Source organism: Schistocerca gregaria, chromosome 1 (assembly GCF_023897955.1).
Source record: "Schistocerca gregaria isolate iqSchGreg1 chromosome 1, iqSchGreg1.2, whole genome shotgun sequence".
Classification (NCBI taxonomy): domain Eukaryota; kingdom Metazoa; phylum Arthropoda; class Insecta; order Orthoptera; family Acrididae; genus Schistocerca; species Schistocerca gregaria.
The window spans coordinates 1,168,452,519-1,168,470,079 of record NC_064920.1 but is presented as its reverse complement, the minus strand read 5'-3'; the positions used below and the strand labels follow the sequence as shown (position 1 = coordinate 1,168,470,079).

Here is a 17,561-nt window from a genome sequence, read left to right as displayed (position 1 = left end):
AATAGATATGGTCACGAGCCCAGAAGAGTTGCTGGAGACTGAATCGTGCTGTTACAAAGTGCCCTCGTATCAGCTGCCAGCTGCCATAGCCCTATAACGCGAAATGTCGTCGCACTATCGTAATGGATAAGTTAGTCGTACGTCCCTCATTGATTTCTGCGCTAAGTTCAGGCAGTTTACTTGACTGATAACTCTACTCAAACAACGCTGGTCTCGGTAGTTGAGTGATGGCTTTCAGCCACTGCGCTGTCCATGGTGAGAGGTAATGACTGAAAGTTGGTAACCTCCGCACACTCTCGACACTGTGGATTTCGGAATATCAAACTCCCTAATGATATCCGAATTGGAATTTTCGATGAATCTAGCTCCAACTACCATTCAACGTTCAAATTTTGTTAATACCATAGACCTAATATACACATCAAAAAATGTTTTGCATCAGCCCAGTTCCCACAACTCCTGAAGATAAAAATGTTGACTATGGTTACTGCACACAGACACAGTCATTTTGACTGTTCAGAGATGTTACTAAACCAGCCCAAAGATGTAAACAATCATGGATGAGGAGCGCCTATTAGACGGAGGGGTTCCGACAGCCGATCAGTTCCAGTCATTCCACCAGGAAGGAGGTACACGGCTCGTGTTGTCTAGTTCAACCACGCCTAGACCGTCAATACCGCGGTTCGGTTGTGTCCGAATTGTTACTTTGTGCCAGCAAGGACTCTCAACAGTGGAAGTGTCCAGGCGTCTCGGAGTGAACCAAAGTGAGATAATAACGAGACGGGAGTCTCAAAGGACACATTTAATTATAAGATCTGAGAAGATCACCATATGGTACAGCAGACGTCCCGCTACGTCCAATGCTGGGTAGCTCGCCAATACCGGCGAGCCCTGGCAATAGCGACGGTATTAAGGGAAAATGAATTAAAAGTTTGTGTTGGGGAGGGAACTCGACCTAGGTAGTTAGTGCAGCTATGTCTGCCATAGTGCCTCGGTGGTGTAGTGGTAGCATATCTGCCTAGTAAGCAAGAAGATCCGGGTTCGAGTCCCGGCCGCGGTACAAATTTTAATTGATTTAGTCTGCTTCGATCATATTTGATCATTATCGTGAGATAATAACGAGACGGGAGTCTCAAAGGACACATTTAATTATAAGATCTGAGAAGATCACCATATGGTACAGCAGACGTCCCGCTACGTCCAATGCTGGGTAGCTCGCCAATACCGGCGAGCCCTGGCAATAGTGACGGTATTAAGGGAAAATGAATTAAAAGTTTGTGTTGGGGAGGGAACTCGACCTAGGTAGTTAGTGCAGCTATGTCTGTCATAGTGCCTCGGTGGTGTAGTGGTAGCATATCTGCCTAGTAAGCAAGAAGACCCGGGTTCGAGTCCCGGCCGCGGCACAAATTTTAATTGATTTAGTCTGCTTCGATCATATTTGATCATTATCGTGAGATAATAACGAGACGGGAGTCTCAAAGGACACATTTAATTATAAGATCTGAGAAGATCACCATATGGTACAGCAGACGTCCCGCTACGTCCAGTGCTGGGTAGCTCGCCAATACCGGCGAGCCCTGGCAATAGTGACGGTATTAAGGGAAAATGAATTAAAAGTTTGTGTTGGGGAGGGAACTCGACCTAGGTAGTTAGTGCAGCTATGTCTGCCATAGTGCCTCGGTGGTGTAGTGGTAGCATATCTGCCTAGTAAGCAAGAAGACCCGGGTTCGAGTCCCGGCCGCGGCACAAATTTTAATTGATTTAGTCTGCTTCGATCATATTTGATCATTATCGTGAGATAATAACGAGACGGGAGTCTCAAAGGACACATTTAATTATAAGATCAAAGTGATGTTCGGATACGGAAGAGATACATAGAGAGTGCAACTCTAGATGACATGCCTCGCTCAGGCGGCCCAAAGGCTATTACTGCAGTGGATAACCGCTACCTGAGGATTATGGCTCGGAGGAACCCTGACAGCAACGTCACCATTTTAAATAATGCTTTTCGTACAGCCAAGGAAGGTTGTGTTACGACAGAAACTGTGCGCAATAGGCAACATGAAGCGCAGATTCACTCCATCTTTGCAACCACGACACCATGCAGCGCGGTACAGATGCGCCCAATAACATGCTGAATGGACCGCTCATGACTGACATCAAGTTCTCTTCACCGATGAGTGTCGCATATGCCTTCAACCAGACAAACGTCGGAGACGTGTTTTGAGGCAACCCGGCCAGGCTGAACGCATCAGACACGCTGTGCAGCGAGAGCAGCAAGGTGGAGGTTCCCTGATGTTTTGGGGTGGCATAACGTGGGGCCGACGTACGCCGCTGGTGACCATGCAAGGCACCGTAACGGCTGTACGGTACGTAAATGCCATCCTACGAGCGATAATGCAACTACATCTGCTGCATATTGGCGAGGCATTCGTCTTCATGGACGACAATTCTCGCTCCCGTCGTGCACATCTTATGAGTGACTTCCTTAAGGACAATGACATCACTCGACTAGAGTGGCCAGCATGTACTCCACACACGAACCCTATCGAACATGCCTGGGATAGATTGAAAAGGGCTGTTTATGGACGACGTGACTCACCAACCCTTCTGATGGATCTACGCCGAATCGCTGTTGAGGAGCGGGACAATCTGAACCAACAGTGCCGTAATGAATTTGTGGGTAGTATGCCACGACGAATACAGCCATGCATCAGTGCAAGAGGACGTGCTACTGTGTATTAGAGGTACCTGTGAACAGAAATCTGCACCACCACTTCTGAAGGTCTCGCTGTATGGTGGTACAACATGCAATGTATGGTTTTTATGAGCAATAAAAACGGTGGAAATGCTGTTCATGTTGATCTCTATTTTCTATACAGGTTCCAGAACGCTCGGAACCGAGATAAAGTAAAACGGTTTTCGGTCTCTCTAATTAAATTTTCCTTGAGACATTTGAGTCTCAGCTTCATCTACGATAATGACAGAAGCACAAGAAAATTTGTGTCACTGCCAGACCTTGAATCTACATCAGCTTGCTTATTACGTAGGTGGGCTAGCCACTACACGACCACAGCAGTTAGGTTACTGCACTGCACTGATTACCCTAGCCCAATGTCGCACAACACTAACTTCAGTTCCCGCTTCCAGCTTATTTTCCCCCTCTTAATTGGTCACTACTGCCGAGAATCTCCGGTACGTGTATGATATACCCAACACAGTCCAGAAAGTTTGGCTATGCAGTAGTCATCCAATACAACAGAAAAACTGCTAACTTTTGATCTAGACATTTTAAGCCAGTATTTCCGTAAACGGAAGTTACCACCAAATTCGAATAAAACAAAACTTGCATATTATCATGTGTCCAATAGATGGTCTCTCAACTCAAAGCCCTTAATATTTAATTAGAGGGAGACATCATCACAGCGTGCATCACGTTAGAGATGGTACTTTGCTCTGATGAGCACTTGACACGAACAAATGCTAAACTCAAAAGCGGAAACAACTTTGTAACAATTGGCGGTTATCGTCAGCAGACACCCTTCGAGTATCAGCACTCGGATTGGTATACTCAACAGCAACCTGATGGCTTGATAAAAATAGCCGGCCGGTGTGGCCATGCGGTTCTAGGCGCTTTAGTCCGGAACCGAGAAACCGCTACGGTCGCAGGTTCGAATCCTGCCTCAGGCATGGGTGTGTGTGATGTCCTTAGGTTAGTTAGGTTTAAGTAGTTCTAAGTTCTAGGGGACTTATGACCTAAGATGTTGAGTCCCATAGTGCTAAGAGCCATCTACCCTTCATCCGATCCCTGCAGAACTCTACATTTCAGCAGGATAATGCACGACCTCATGTTGCAAGTCCTGTACGGGCCTTTTTGGATACAATTTGGATGAAAATGTTAGACTGCTGCCCTGGTCAGCACATTCTCCAGATCTTTCACCAACTGAATCTTGTGATCAATGGTGGACAAGCAACCGGCTTGTCACAATACGCCAGCCACTACTCTTGATGAACTGTGGTATCGTGTTGAAGCTGCATGGGCAGCTGTACCTGTACACGCCATCCAAGCTCTGTTTGACTCAATGCCCATGCGTATCAAGGCCGTTATTACGGCCAGAGGTGGTTGTTCTGGGTACTGATTTCTCAGGATCTCTGCACCCAAATTGCGTGAAAATGTAATCACATGTCAGTTCTAGTTTAATATATCTGTCCAATGAATACCCGTTTATCATCTGCATTTGTTCTTGGTGTACCAATTACAATGGCCAGTAGTGTACATAGAGCCTGATGTCAGAATGTAGCTGAGGCCATTTGTACTGTTTTATGCTGTAGAATCTTGTTTAAATGTTGACAGGTAACAGTGTTTATTCTTTGGAAATGTATTGCCATAAAATAAATAAATAAATAGTCCTAAATCGCCTACAGATTTAATTATCTATCTTCCTAGTATAATGTAAATAATACCAACAAAAATGTCGTTACTTGTTGTCCTTGCTGTGTTGCAGTTTGAATGACCAGTAGTGTAGAAGAGAGATGGAGTGTAACAGTGAAACATTGTGAACGACAAGCGAGGAGAGGTACCGGTAAGCGGCAGAGGCTAATTTGTGGCCGGCGTCGTACTCAGGCGCGGACGGCCCCGGGAAAACACAAAAAGAAGACGAAACGCCGGTTCGGAGGGGGCCAGGAGTCTGCCTGCAGTCGCGACACCGTCAGACGCCGAAAAACCATTTCTGGGCGAGAGGCCACGGGCGGCAAAAACGCGACCAGCAGCCAGCAGCCGCCGTCAGCGCCTCTGGCGGCGACGCCGGTCAGCGCGGCCCACAGCGCGCTCTTTGTCCATTTCTGTCGCACGACGCCGAACGTGGAGGTGTGCATGACGACCAGAAGTTTCCCTTTGTGAGGATTACTTTAGCATCTACACTAATAAACTTAATCAATACCATGAAGTTTGTCACAAGATATCCACAATGTGCCTCCGTAAGACCGTGAAAAACTTCAACAAGACGTGCAGCATGCTCCACCGAACACTTTTAGGCAGGGGCGAGGAGGAGCTAGCTTAAGATGATAACAGGAATAAAATCACATTACTATGTGTGTTGTGTACATAGTTCCGCGTAGACAGCGCGTACACAACTTTCCCACTAGAGCGCGCCCCGCTAAGCACAACAGCGCAGGCGCAGCGCTCGTCCATCTCCGGACTACTAGATGGCGCTGTCTTAGAGACGGTCCAAATTCTGCTTCCGCCGATCAGTGTATTAATATGTAATGCAGGCAGTGAGATTGCTGCTAACGTAGAACCTTTTCTCCTCGCGGATCACACTCGCGCAGTGATACCTGAACGCTCGAGGTATTATAGCGAGTGTACAGACCTCCGATTAGTCAGTCTGCATTTGTCTGCACCAGTCTGTACCACTCTACATTAGCCTGTACCAGTCTACATTAGTCTGTACCAGTCTATAGTCAAGTTTCAGTCTGCATCTAATAAGATTACCATATTCCTGTACATAGCCATGAAGATAAATGAATAGACACATGTCAAGTTTCAGAGATATGCGAGAATAAGATTAACGTGCCAAGACCAAAGAAACGTCAGATTGTCAATTGCAAACAGCATCCAGAATCAAGTTAAGTCATTTCTATGCTTTTTTATTATTTTAATAAATGTGTGTGAAAATTAATCAAGTTCTGTTTAAAGTTGGTCACCGTCAAACTGCTACTCTAAGCGTGCAAGTGGCATTTGTATCGTCTGTCCTAAGGGCAGAAGACAAACACGCCACGATAAGATCACAAGACATATTACTGACACTCGCCTACTTCGTTAGAGCGACAAGTCAAATAATCTGACGGTGTGTGTACCGAAGCTCTTACAGTAAGCACACCACAATGAGCATCATTGGTTACAGTCAACTACAAGTACTATCACTGACACAATGAACGTACCATTTGCACTGTATCTTGCAAAATGTGGGACACTGACGGACATTATCTACATCTACATCTACATGGATACTCTGCAAATCACATTTAAGTGCCTGGCAGAGGCTTAATCGAACCACCTTCACAATTCTCTGTTATTCCAATCTCGTATTGCCCGGAAAGAGTCTTTCCGTACGAGCTCTGATTTCCGTTATTTTATCGTGATGATCGTTTCTTCCTATGCAGGTCGGTGTCAACAAAATATTTTCACATTTGGAGAAAAAAGTTGGTGATTGGAATTTCGTGAGAAGATTCCATCGCAACGAAAATTGCTTTTCTTTCACTGATGTCCAGCCCAAATCCTGTATCATCCCTGTGTCACTCTCTCCCATATTTCGCGATAGTACAAAACGTGCTGCCCTTCATTGAACTTTTTCGATGTACTCCAAATGGCCCTGAGCACAATGGGATTTAACATCTTAGGTCATCAGTCCCCTAGAACTTAGAACTACTTAAACCTAACTAACCTAAGGACATCACACAACACCCAGCCATCACCAGGCAGAGAAAATCCCTGACCACGCCGGGAATCGTACCCGGGAACCCGGGCGTGGGAAGCGAGAACGCTACCGCACGACCACGAGATGCGGGCAAGATGTACTCCTTCAGTCCTGTCTGGATGCCACACCGCGCAGCAGTATTCTAAAAGAGGACGGAGAAGCGTAGTGTAGGCAGTCTCCTTAGTAGATCTGTTACATTTTCCAAGTGTCCTGCCAGTAAAACGCAGTCTTTGGTTAGGTATTTACTTGAATTAACGCCCCCGGCAGCTGTGGCCGAGCGGTTCTAGGCGCTTCAGTCCGTAACCACACTGCTACGGTCGAAGGTTCGTATCCTGCCTCGGGCATAGATGTGTGTGTTGTCCTTGGGTTAGTTAGGTTTAAGTAGTTTTAAGTCTAGGTGACTGATGACCTCAGATGTTATGTCCCATAGTACTTAGAGCCATTTGAACCATTTTTTTTGAACTTACGGCTTTTAGATTAGACTGATTTATCGTGTAACCGAAGTTTAACGAATTTCTTGTAGCACTCATGTGGATAACCTCACACTTTTCGTTATTTAGGGTCAAATGACAATTTTCGCACCATTCATGTATCTTTCCTAAATTGTTTTGCAATTTGTCTACATCTTCTGATGACTTTATTAGTCGATAAACAACAGCGTCATCTGCAAGCAACTTAAGACGGCTGCTCAGATTGTCTCCTAAATCGTTTATATAGATAAGGAACGGCAAGGGGCCTATAACACCTTCAGTGCAACCTCAGTGCAAGAATGATATCGGCGAACAAGATACTGATAAAAAAAATGGTTCAAATGGCTCTGAGCACTACGGGACTTAACTGCTGTGGGCATCAGAGCCCTGGAACTTAGAGCTACTTAAACCTAGCCAACCTCAGGACATCACACACATCCATGCCCGAGGCAGGATTAAAACCTGCGATCGTAGCGGTCACGCGGTTCCAGACTGTAGCGCCTAGATACTGACATACTCTGACGAATATACCTGGAGTGTTTCGAATCACATCACAGGCAGCTACAATTCTGGCAACTAATTCCATCTCCGTATCCACTCAGGTCTCACACACAAGTGACTTTAGATATCCACATAGGAAATAATCAGGAATTTTTGGTCAGGTAACCATGTAGACCGTGGAACTGGTTGTTCCCTTCAACCCAGCTAACATGAAATACAGCACTGAGATGTTTGCGGACATTCACATTGAAGTGAGGCGGTGTACCGTCATAATGTATTCACATCCTTTCACGAACAGCTAATGGTACGTTCTTCACCTTCTCAGGTAGAACTCTTTGCACAAACCTCAAGTACAGGTGGCCATTCAGCCGGACAGGTAAAAGATACGGCGCAATGCCAGGTGACGCCTGTTAGGAAATCGTTCCCTGTACAGCTTTTCAGCAGCGAGTGCATTACAACGTACTTCCACGTACACAAGGTGCACGTCAGTGAGTTCTGCGGTACTTTACCGGTACTGCTCCATCGTATTGTACTGTACGTCTCTGAATAGCACTGAATAATGAATGGGTCTGTCGTTGACTCATAGCACGTTCTGTCATGCGACAAATACGATACAACACAGTCATCTTATGGACAAGTAAAGTAAACAAAACATGCATTATGACTTCCTAGTTATCAGGCTCTTCTCTTTGTTTCCTTGCAGGAAATAAAGAATGTACACGTAAATAAACAGCACAGTATGTGTAAACTTACATGCATGTTAGTTGTAAACAAGCTGGATAGCAATAATGCTGGACAAAACGGTAGATAAGTTTACTTCCATATTTTCTTATCCTAGCATCTCCAACCCCGGGTTCCTTCAGTGTAACATCCTCTAACCCCTGTTAAACTTTTGCACGCTGTTACGAAAACACCCTATAGACAACTACTTGAACGAGCGTGAAGGACGAAGCCAGCCTGAGAGACAGGAATGTGGTGACCAATATTATTCCACTGACCAGGACAAATGTCTCCCCACCCCATTACCCAGTGTGGCTTCCACTCCAGTTTTTCCGCCGATGCCGAACTCTTACATCAAGTGCACATTCTATAGCAACAACCATTCTTAGACATTGAAACGTCCACGATCTCGTATGACACTCCAGCCACCTGTTCAAACTCCACAGGTATGCGCTTCCACTCGGTATATAATATCATTCCTTTACATGATCTCACTCAGCCTCCATGCGTCTGGTCCATCTCTTGAGAAATTACAATTCATTGCTGAAAGAGGCTTTGTGGGATCCTATAAATATATTGTTGCACAGCAAAAACTTTATATTCATACATGTGCTCCTTGATCGGACTAAAAAAATTATATCCGGTATTATTATCATATCTTTTGAAAGCTTCCCTCTCCTATTCGTTCTAAAACCCGAGGTAGCTCGCAGTAGCTGTGTGCCAAGTAAGTGGATTAAGAATTGAAAAGGCCCTCCATAGTTTAATAAACAGATTCGGAAAATGCTGAAGAAAGAAAGAATGTAGCACTCTAGGTTCAAAACAGAACACACAAATGTCGACAGGCAAAAGTTAGTTGAATTTCATGTGTCCGTAAGGAGACCAAGGTCAGAAGTATACAAAAATTTCCAATGTCATACCATAGCGAAATATTATGGTTACACGTAAAATTAGTCATCTGGTAGAAAGCTTATATCCAGTCAGTCGTCGATCAGTCTGGGGTGGCAATAGAAGAAAGCAAAATAAAAAATGAATTTTTAAATTTCGTATTTAACAAACCACTCGCATAAGACAAACGTCAAAACACACCGTCGTTTAACTGTCGCACAAACTCCCGAATGGAGGTCATAGAAATAAGCATCCCTAGCTAGGTCCAGATGGAATCCAAGTGCGGTTATACATAGAGTACACTGAGGCGTAAGGCCCTTAATTAGCTGGCGTTTATCGCGAATCTCTCACCCAACAAGTGGAAAAAAAGCGCAGGTTACTCCTATTTAAAGAAAAAGAACGGAGCCCATAATTAAGACTAATAACGTGGGTTTCATCCAGAATTCTTGAACATATTCTCAGTTGGAATGCAATAAATTTCATTGAGACGGAAAAGCTTCTGTTCACCAGTCACCATCGATTTAGAAAGCACTGATCTTGCAAAATTCAGCTCTTCCTTTTCTCACATGATATCCTACAATCCCTGCGTGCAGAGAAACAGGCAGATTTTTTTGTATTCCGCCTGGAAGGTGGCGCGTGGGTCTGCTCCTGTAAACTCAAGGCCGAATGTAGGAAGTGAGTAGGAGCAGGAGATGGTGAAAATCTCTCGGTACTGTGTTTAGAAATGGATTTACTATATCACAATATTATCCGAATACATAACTTTGTATTAAAGTACTAAGCTTTAGACCAGTCTTAAGTATTACATAGTCTCAATAGCAAGCTGAGGTTGAAGCGATGTTGCCAGGACGTCTGCTTTTGATGAAATGGTGAGAATCTGGAGCGGAGCTCGTAAATCTCTCCCGCTCCGGCTAGAGTGCGCTGCCGTCGGTGTCTGTCGTAGTGCCAACCTATTAGAGCGCACCTACGTTGTGGCATCGTAGCTATCGATACCAAAGATTTCATATTCCCAGAGCTTCTAAAAGAGTTTCACTTGGTGCTACAGTGCAGACTGTTGACGAAGGTTCGAGCTTATGAATTAGGTTCCTATATACGAGATTCGAAGACTTTTTGCAAAATAGAACCCAGTAGGCCTATGTTATTCTCGAGGACAAGGTTATCACCAGGAGCGCTCTAAAGAATTGTGATACGGCCTCTATTTTTCTCCTCGTACATAAACTACACTCATGTTCATTAATTAAGGATAATTGCAGAACTTGGTGCCACACAATGTGGCCCTACATACTAGGTGCATTCAAATTCTAAGGCCTCCGATTTTTTTTTTCTAATTAACTACTCACCCGAAATCAATGAAACTGGCGTTACTTCTCGGCGTAATCGCCCTGCAGACGTACACATTTTTCACAACGCTGACGCCATGATTCCATGGCAATGGCGAAGGCTTCTTAAGGAGTCTGTTTTGAACACTGGACAATCGCTGAGGCAATAGCAGCACGGTTGGTGAATGTGCAGCCACGGAAGGTGTCTTTCATTCTCGGAAAAAGCCAAAAGTCACTAGGAGCCAGGTCAGGTGAGTAGGGAGCATGAGGAATCACTTCAAAGTTGTTATCACGAAGAAACTGTTGCGTAACGTTAGCTCGATGTGCGGGTGCGTTGTCTTGTTGAAACAGCACACGCGCAGCCCTTCCCGGACGTTTTTGTTGCAGTGCACGAAAGAATTTCTTCTTCAAAACATTTTCGTAGGATGCACCTGTTACCGTAGTGCCCTTTGGAACGCAATGGGTAAGGATTACGCCCTCGCTGTCCCAGAACATGGACACCATTTTTGCAGCACTGGCGGTTACCCGCAATTTTTTTGGTGGCGGTGACTCTGTGTGCTTCCATTGAACATACTGGCGCCTTGTTTCTGGATTGAAAAATGGCATCACGTCTCATCCATTGTCACAACCGACGAAAAGAAAGTCCCATTCATGCTGTCGTTGCGCGTCTACATTGCTTGGCAACATGCCACATGGGCAGCCATATGGTCGTCCGTCAACATTCGTGGCACCCACCTGGACGACACTTTTCGCATTTTCAGGTCGTCATGCAGGATTGTGTGCACAGAACCCACAGAAATGCCAACTCTGGAGGCGATCTGTTCAACAGTCATTCGACGATCCCCCAAAACAATTCTCTCCACTTTTCGATCATGTCGTCTGACGGGCTTGTGCGAGCCCGAGGTTGTTTCGGTTTGCTGTCACACGATGTTCTGCCTTCATTAAACTGTCGCACCCACGAACGCACTTTCGACACATCCATAACGTCATCACCACATGTCTCCTTCAACTGTCGATGAATTTCAATTAGTTTCACACTACGCAAATTCTGAAAACGAATGATTGCACGCTGTACAAGTAGGGAAAAAGTCGCCATTTTAAGTATTTAAAACAGTTCTTATTCTCGCCGCTGGCGGTAAAATTCCATCTGCCGTACGGTGCTGCCATCTCTGGGACGTATTGACAATGAACGCGGCCTCATTTTAAAACAATGCGCATATTTCTATCTCTTTCCAGTCCGGAGAAAAAAATCGGAGGCCTTAGAACTTGCATGCGCCTCGTAAAACTGGCGCTAATAGCATAAGCACATAGGGAACACACACGACACAGATCTGTAAGTCCACAGAATTGGTGATGAGTTGAGAAAACCATCCCGAAACGCATGTGCTACAAAACGCCACTGTTTCCTGCGCGTGTACGCCGACATCAGTATGGGATATGATCACCATGTACATGTACACAGGCCGCACAAAGGGTTGGCATACTCTGGATCAGGTGGTCAAGCAGCTGCTGGGGTGGGGTGTTGCCTCCCATTCTAGCATCAGTGCCTGTGGGAGCTCCTGAAGTGTCACAGGGGTTTGAAGATGTGCAGCGATACGTCGACTGGGAGCATCCCAGACGTGCTCGATGGAGTTTAGGTCTGGAGAACAGGCAGGGCACTCCATTACCCTGATATCTTCTGTTTCAGGGTACTCCTCCACGATGGCAGCTCGGTGGGGCCGTGCGTTATCATACATCAGGAGGAAGGTGGGACCCACTGCATCTCTGGAAAGGCGGACATACTGGAGCAAAATGACGTCCCGACACACCTGACCTGTTACAGTTCCTCTCTCAAAGACATGCAGGGGTGTACACATACCAATCGTAATGCCACCCCACACCATCAAACCAAGACTTCCATACAGGTCCTATTCAAGGACATTAAGGGTTTGGCATCTAGTTCCCGGTTCACGCCAGATTAAAACCTGGCTAGAATCACTGTTCAGACTATACCTGGACTCAGAATGAGATTTTCTCTGTGCAGCGGAGTGTGCGCTGATATGAAACTTCCTGGCAGATTAAAACTGTGTGCCCGACCTAGACTCGAACTCGGGACCTTTGCCTTTCGCGGGCAAGTGCTCTACCAACTGAGCTACCGAAGCACGACTCTCGCCCGGTACTCACAGCTTTACTTCTGCCGGTATCCGTCTCCTACCTTCCAAACTTTACAGAAGCTCTTCTGCGAAACATGCAGAACTAGCACTCCTGAAAGAAAGGATACTGGGGAGACATGGCTTTGCCACAGCCTGGGGGATGTTTGCAGAATGAGATTTTCACTCTGCAGCGGAGTGTGCGCTGATATGAAACTTCCTGGCAGATTAAAACTGTGTGCCTGACCGAGACTCGAACTCGGGACCTTTGCCTTTCGCGGGCAAGTGCTCTACCAACTGAGCTACCGAAGCACGACTCTCGCCCGGTACTCACAGCTTTACTTCTGCCAGTATCCGTCTCCTACCTTCCAAACTTTACAGAAGCTCTTCTGCGAAACATGTAGAACTAGCACTCCTGAAAGATAGGATACTGTGGAGACATAGCTTTGCCACAGCCTGGGGGATGTTTCCAGAATGAGATTTTCACTCTGCAGCGGAGTATCCTTTCTTTCAGGAGTGCTAGTTCTGCATGTTTCGCAGAAGAGCTTCTGTAAAGTTTGGAAGGTAGGAGACGGATAATGGCAGAAGTAAAGCTGTGAGTACCGGGCGAGAGTCGTGCTTCGGTAGCTCAGTTGGTAGAGCACTTGCCTGCGAAAGGCAAAGGTCCCGAGTTCGAGTCTCGGTCAGGCACACAGTTTTAATCTGCCAGGAATTTTCATATCAGCGCACACTCCGCTGCAGAGTGAAAATCTCATTCTGGAAACATCCCCCAGGCTGTGGCAAGGCCATGTCTCCACAGTATCCTTTCTTTCAGGAGTGCAGTTCTGCATGTTTTGCAGAAGAGCTTCTGTAAAGTTTGGATGGTAGGAGACGGATAATGGCAGAAGTAAAGCTGTGAGTACCGGGCGAGAGTCGTGCTTCGGTAGCTCAGTTGGTAGAGCACTTGCCCGCGAAAGGCGAAGGTCCCGAGTTCGAGTCTCGGTCAGGCACACAGTTTTAATCTGCCAGGAAGTTTTATACCTGGACTCGTCTGTGAACATAACCTGAGACCACTTTTCCAGTGACCATATGTGTTTTGACACCAGGATTTACGGGCCCTCCCGTGACCAGGGATCAGTGGTATGGGCGAATAAACCAATTCTGCTCAGTCGTCTGTAAACTGAGTGTCCTGAGCCAATTGTTCCTGTGGCTGAGGTTAGGTCCCGAGCAAGGCTACCTGCATTACTCCGTGGCCGTCTGCTGGCACTGATGGTGAGATACCGGTCTTCTTGTGGTGTCGTACACTGTGGACGTCCAGCACAGTGGCGCCTGAACACGTTTCCTCTCTGCAGGAATCGGTGCCATAATCTTGAGATCACACTTTGTGGCACACGGAGGGCCCGTGCTATGATCTGCTGTGTTTGACCAGCCTCCAGTCGCCGTAGTATTCTACCCCTCATAACGTCATCAATAAGTATTCTTTGAGCCATTTTCGACACACAGTTACCATTAGCTCATCTGAAAACGTCTGCACACTTAGTCGCTACACCGTACTCTGACATGCACCAACACACCTCTGCGTATGTAGACTGCTGCCAGCGCCACCGTGCGACGACCGCAGGTCAAATGCACCGCATGGGCACACCCCTAGGTGATTTAAAACCGCAAACCGCCCGTCAGAACGTTGTTTCACCATGTATCAGCATATCCTTAATTTTTGGGCATGAGTGTGGTTTAGCGCCCGCTGCTTCGCTCGCGTAGACTGTACGATCTGTACAGATTCATTTCTTTTTGTTGTTTAATCGAATTTTTATGTTGTTCACAAATTACAACAGCTTCTAAAAACTAATTAAGGCCACAGAAGCCTGTTCTTTTCTGAATCTACTTCCGACCAAAAATCGATTGTATAGCTTGAGTCGAAGGTTTTTGTTAATCATGCTTTTTGCGTTCTCGTGATATTTCCGTAGAAAGTTCCATGCCCAAACGCAGATTTCTTTATATATGAATATATGAGAGAGAAGTGATATACGAAATTTCCTTGCTCAACATTTTTTTAATGTAACGAAATATTTTCCTAAGAATTTTCATCCCTTGTTTCACCCCTTTAGGGGCTCAATTTTTTAAAAAAACCAGTGGAACACGTATTTTTTATTTCTAACAGACAACACAAATACAAATGTTTATGGATTTAGCTTTGAAAATCCTTACACAGCGACATAATTACATAAATTTTCTTCCCTGTTAAACTCCGTTAGGGGTCTGAATTTCCTAAATCACTGAAAGACATTTCTCTTTGTTTTATTATTTCTAACCAAGAAGTCAAATGCCAGTCTTCATAACAATAGCTTTAAAAAGACTTTAGTTGTTCTTTCGTGATGAGGTGTATTGAAAAATATGTTCCTCACTAAATTACGCTCATAAGGGGGAAGGGGGTGCTGATACGCATATTTCCTTATTTCTGATCGAAAAACCAAATACCCGTTTTTGTAGCTCTGGATTCAAAATTGCGTTAACAGTGAGTAATTTTCAAAAAGCATTTCATTCCATACTTCATACCCTTTCTCGGTGAGATTTCGAAAAATCCTTCCTTATACGACGCCGACAGCATGTACCCTCTGCAAATTTCAAGTTCCCGTCATTGGTGGTTTCGGCTGGCCGATGATGAGCCAGTGAGTGAATCAGTCAATTGAGCCATTGTCTTTTATATACAGAGTTGATCTGACGCACAAAATGCGCGGCAGTTTACAGTTGCTTGCTGATTATGCTGAGGTCTACGGCAAGGTGTCGTCTCTGAGTGACTGTACGACATTAGAAGGTGGTTTAGATAGTATTTCTGGTTGGTGTGACGAATGGCTGCTTGCACTAAACGCATAAAAATGTTAGTTAATGCGGATGGGTAGGAATCACAATCCTGTCACGCACGAATTTAGGATTAGGAGTATCTTGGCGTAACGTTGCAAAGCGATATGAAATGGAACGAGCACTTCAGGTTGGTAGTAGGGGAGGCGAGTCCTCGACTTTGTCTTGTAGGGAGAATTTTGTGAAAGTGTAGCTCGTCTGTAAAGAAGACGGTGTACGGAACACAAGTACGGCAGTACTCCTCGAGAGTTAGATATTCCCGCAAGTTCGGATGAAAGGAAGACATCGAAGCAGTTCAGAGGCATGCTGCTGGATTTGTTACCCGTACCTTAGATGAGCATTGAGATACAACGGACATACTTCGTGAATTCGTGAATTAGAATGGGGATGCCTGGAGGGAAGATGATCTTTTCGCAAGAAAATTTAGAGAACCGGCATTTGAGGTGGTGTGACAGCGTTATGTCTTATCGATCACAAGATTCTATGAGCAAACGCGAAGCTAACAAACGTGAAGCTAACAGACTTCACTCACACTGTCACCTGCTCATTCGCTAATCCCTTGCTAGCAATAACAAGACTAAACACGAACAAATCCTAAGGATCAGACGACATTGACTACGGGGTGTTCCAACATACAATTCCATCTAACTTCTTATCACACAGAACGTCTAAATGAAAATCTTAAACGATGGACATAACTACAAAATGCCTTAGTGTATCCTTCTCGGTAAATGTGGATATGTTGAAAAAGTAATACAGATCACAGGAAAGTCAGTAAGGAATAAACGCTAATCAAAAGAAAAGTGGGTGAATATCTGGCAGATGGAATGATAAGACACTGACATGGGATGTACAGTCTACAATTTTTTCTCCAGTGCAACAGAGCGCTTAAGAATCAAGCACAGCAGTCCTAGCCGAAGTATGGTATATTCCCTGACCAGAAATCGCCCATATCCTATTCATCTCAGTAATCCTATCGGAGGCATGGTTTATCCCCAAGTAGACATAGCCCGTAACCACGTATAATTCTCAAAACACATACCGACTGGAAAAATTGTAAACCTATACACAATATCAGATTCTACCCCGAATGTAATTTCAAGATTGGCAGAACATATAAGTGACTGCTCGCTCCTTTATAAGACGGACACAAAGTCGGTTACAATAACATTTAGTTTTCACTCTTTTGACTTGACATAACTGTCACAGTAACCAGTCATTATCTACTTTCTGTACAGGTGGAAGTGCATGAATTTGAGTGTTTGTGGTTTCATATGTTTACATGCAGTAGTCCAAGTCAGTGTCTGCGTTGTCATCGTACTGATTTCTCAGCTGCGTCATTCCGCACTCTTCGCGTAACGTGGTCGATAATACATTACTAATAGTTTTGTCTTGTATAGTTTCACAAAGAACATCGCGTATCAGGTGACTGTGTGCCAGGTAACTGCACCGCATACGGTACAGGACTGCGTATTCGGGTGATTCTAATTTACCACATGTGCCACCAGCCTCCTGACATACTTATGAGTGTTAGACGCATGGGATATAGAACTTCTTGTTTCAGTACATATTTTATGTCGTATCACTGAATACTGACCATTCCTCCTACGGCGCCTTGTAGATTAATATCAACAACAGCAGAAAACGGGGGTGGGATTAGTCGTCAGTGTGAAAGTTTGGGTAACAGAAGAAATAAATCAATTGGTTGACGAAAGGAAGAAACACAAGAATGTTGAAATAAATGAATAATGGCTCTGAGCACTATGGGACTTAACATCGGAGGTCATCAGTCCCCTAGAACTTAGAACTACTTAAACCTAACTAACCTAAGGACAGCACACACATCCATGCCCGAGGCAGGATTCGAACCTGCTACCGTAGCGGTAGCGCGGTTCCAAACTGAAGCGCCTAGAACCGCTCGGCCACACCGGCCGGCATAAATGAGCAATGCAATGTAAAAAAATGAACTACGTAAGTACTGTAGGGAAGTTAAATCGAAATGGCTGAAGAAAAATATGAAGAAAACGAAAAGGAAACGGCCACCGAGAAAGAAATTTTCAGCACAAAGGAAAGTCAAAAAAGGAATTTCACAGTCAGAAGTAGGGGAGAAGACGAGAAGGTATAAACAGTACGTTGTAGCCTCGAGAGGGAGGAATATTCTGACCTGATGGAAGAAGGAACAGCAGTGCATATGCAAAAAATAAGAAATCCAGCATTAGAGGG

At 45.1% G+C, this 17,561-nt stretch overlaps 3 non-coding genes across 3 annotated transcripts; all 3 read left to right on the top strand.

Annotated features, from left to right (window-relative positions):
• The first annotated feature begins 988 nt into the window (after positions 1-988).
• Positions 989-1,060, top strand: Trnat-agu (transfer RNA threonine (anticodon AGU)). Its single transcript has one exon. It is a non-coding gene; the product is annotated as a tRNA-Thr (tRNA).
• A 271-nt stretch (positions 1,061-1,331) lies between these two features.
• Positions 1,332-1,403, top strand: Trnat-agu (transfer RNA threonine (anticodon AGU)). The gene has a single exon. It is a non-coding gene; the product is annotated as a tRNA-Thr (tRNA).
• A 271-nt stretch (positions 1,404-1,674) lies between these two features.
• Positions 1,675-1,746, top strand: Trnat-agu (transfer RNA threonine (anticodon AGU)). The gene has a single exon. It is a non-coding gene; the product is annotated as a tRNA-Thr (tRNA).
• The last annotated feature ends 15,815 nt before the right edge of the window (positions 1,747-17,561 follow it).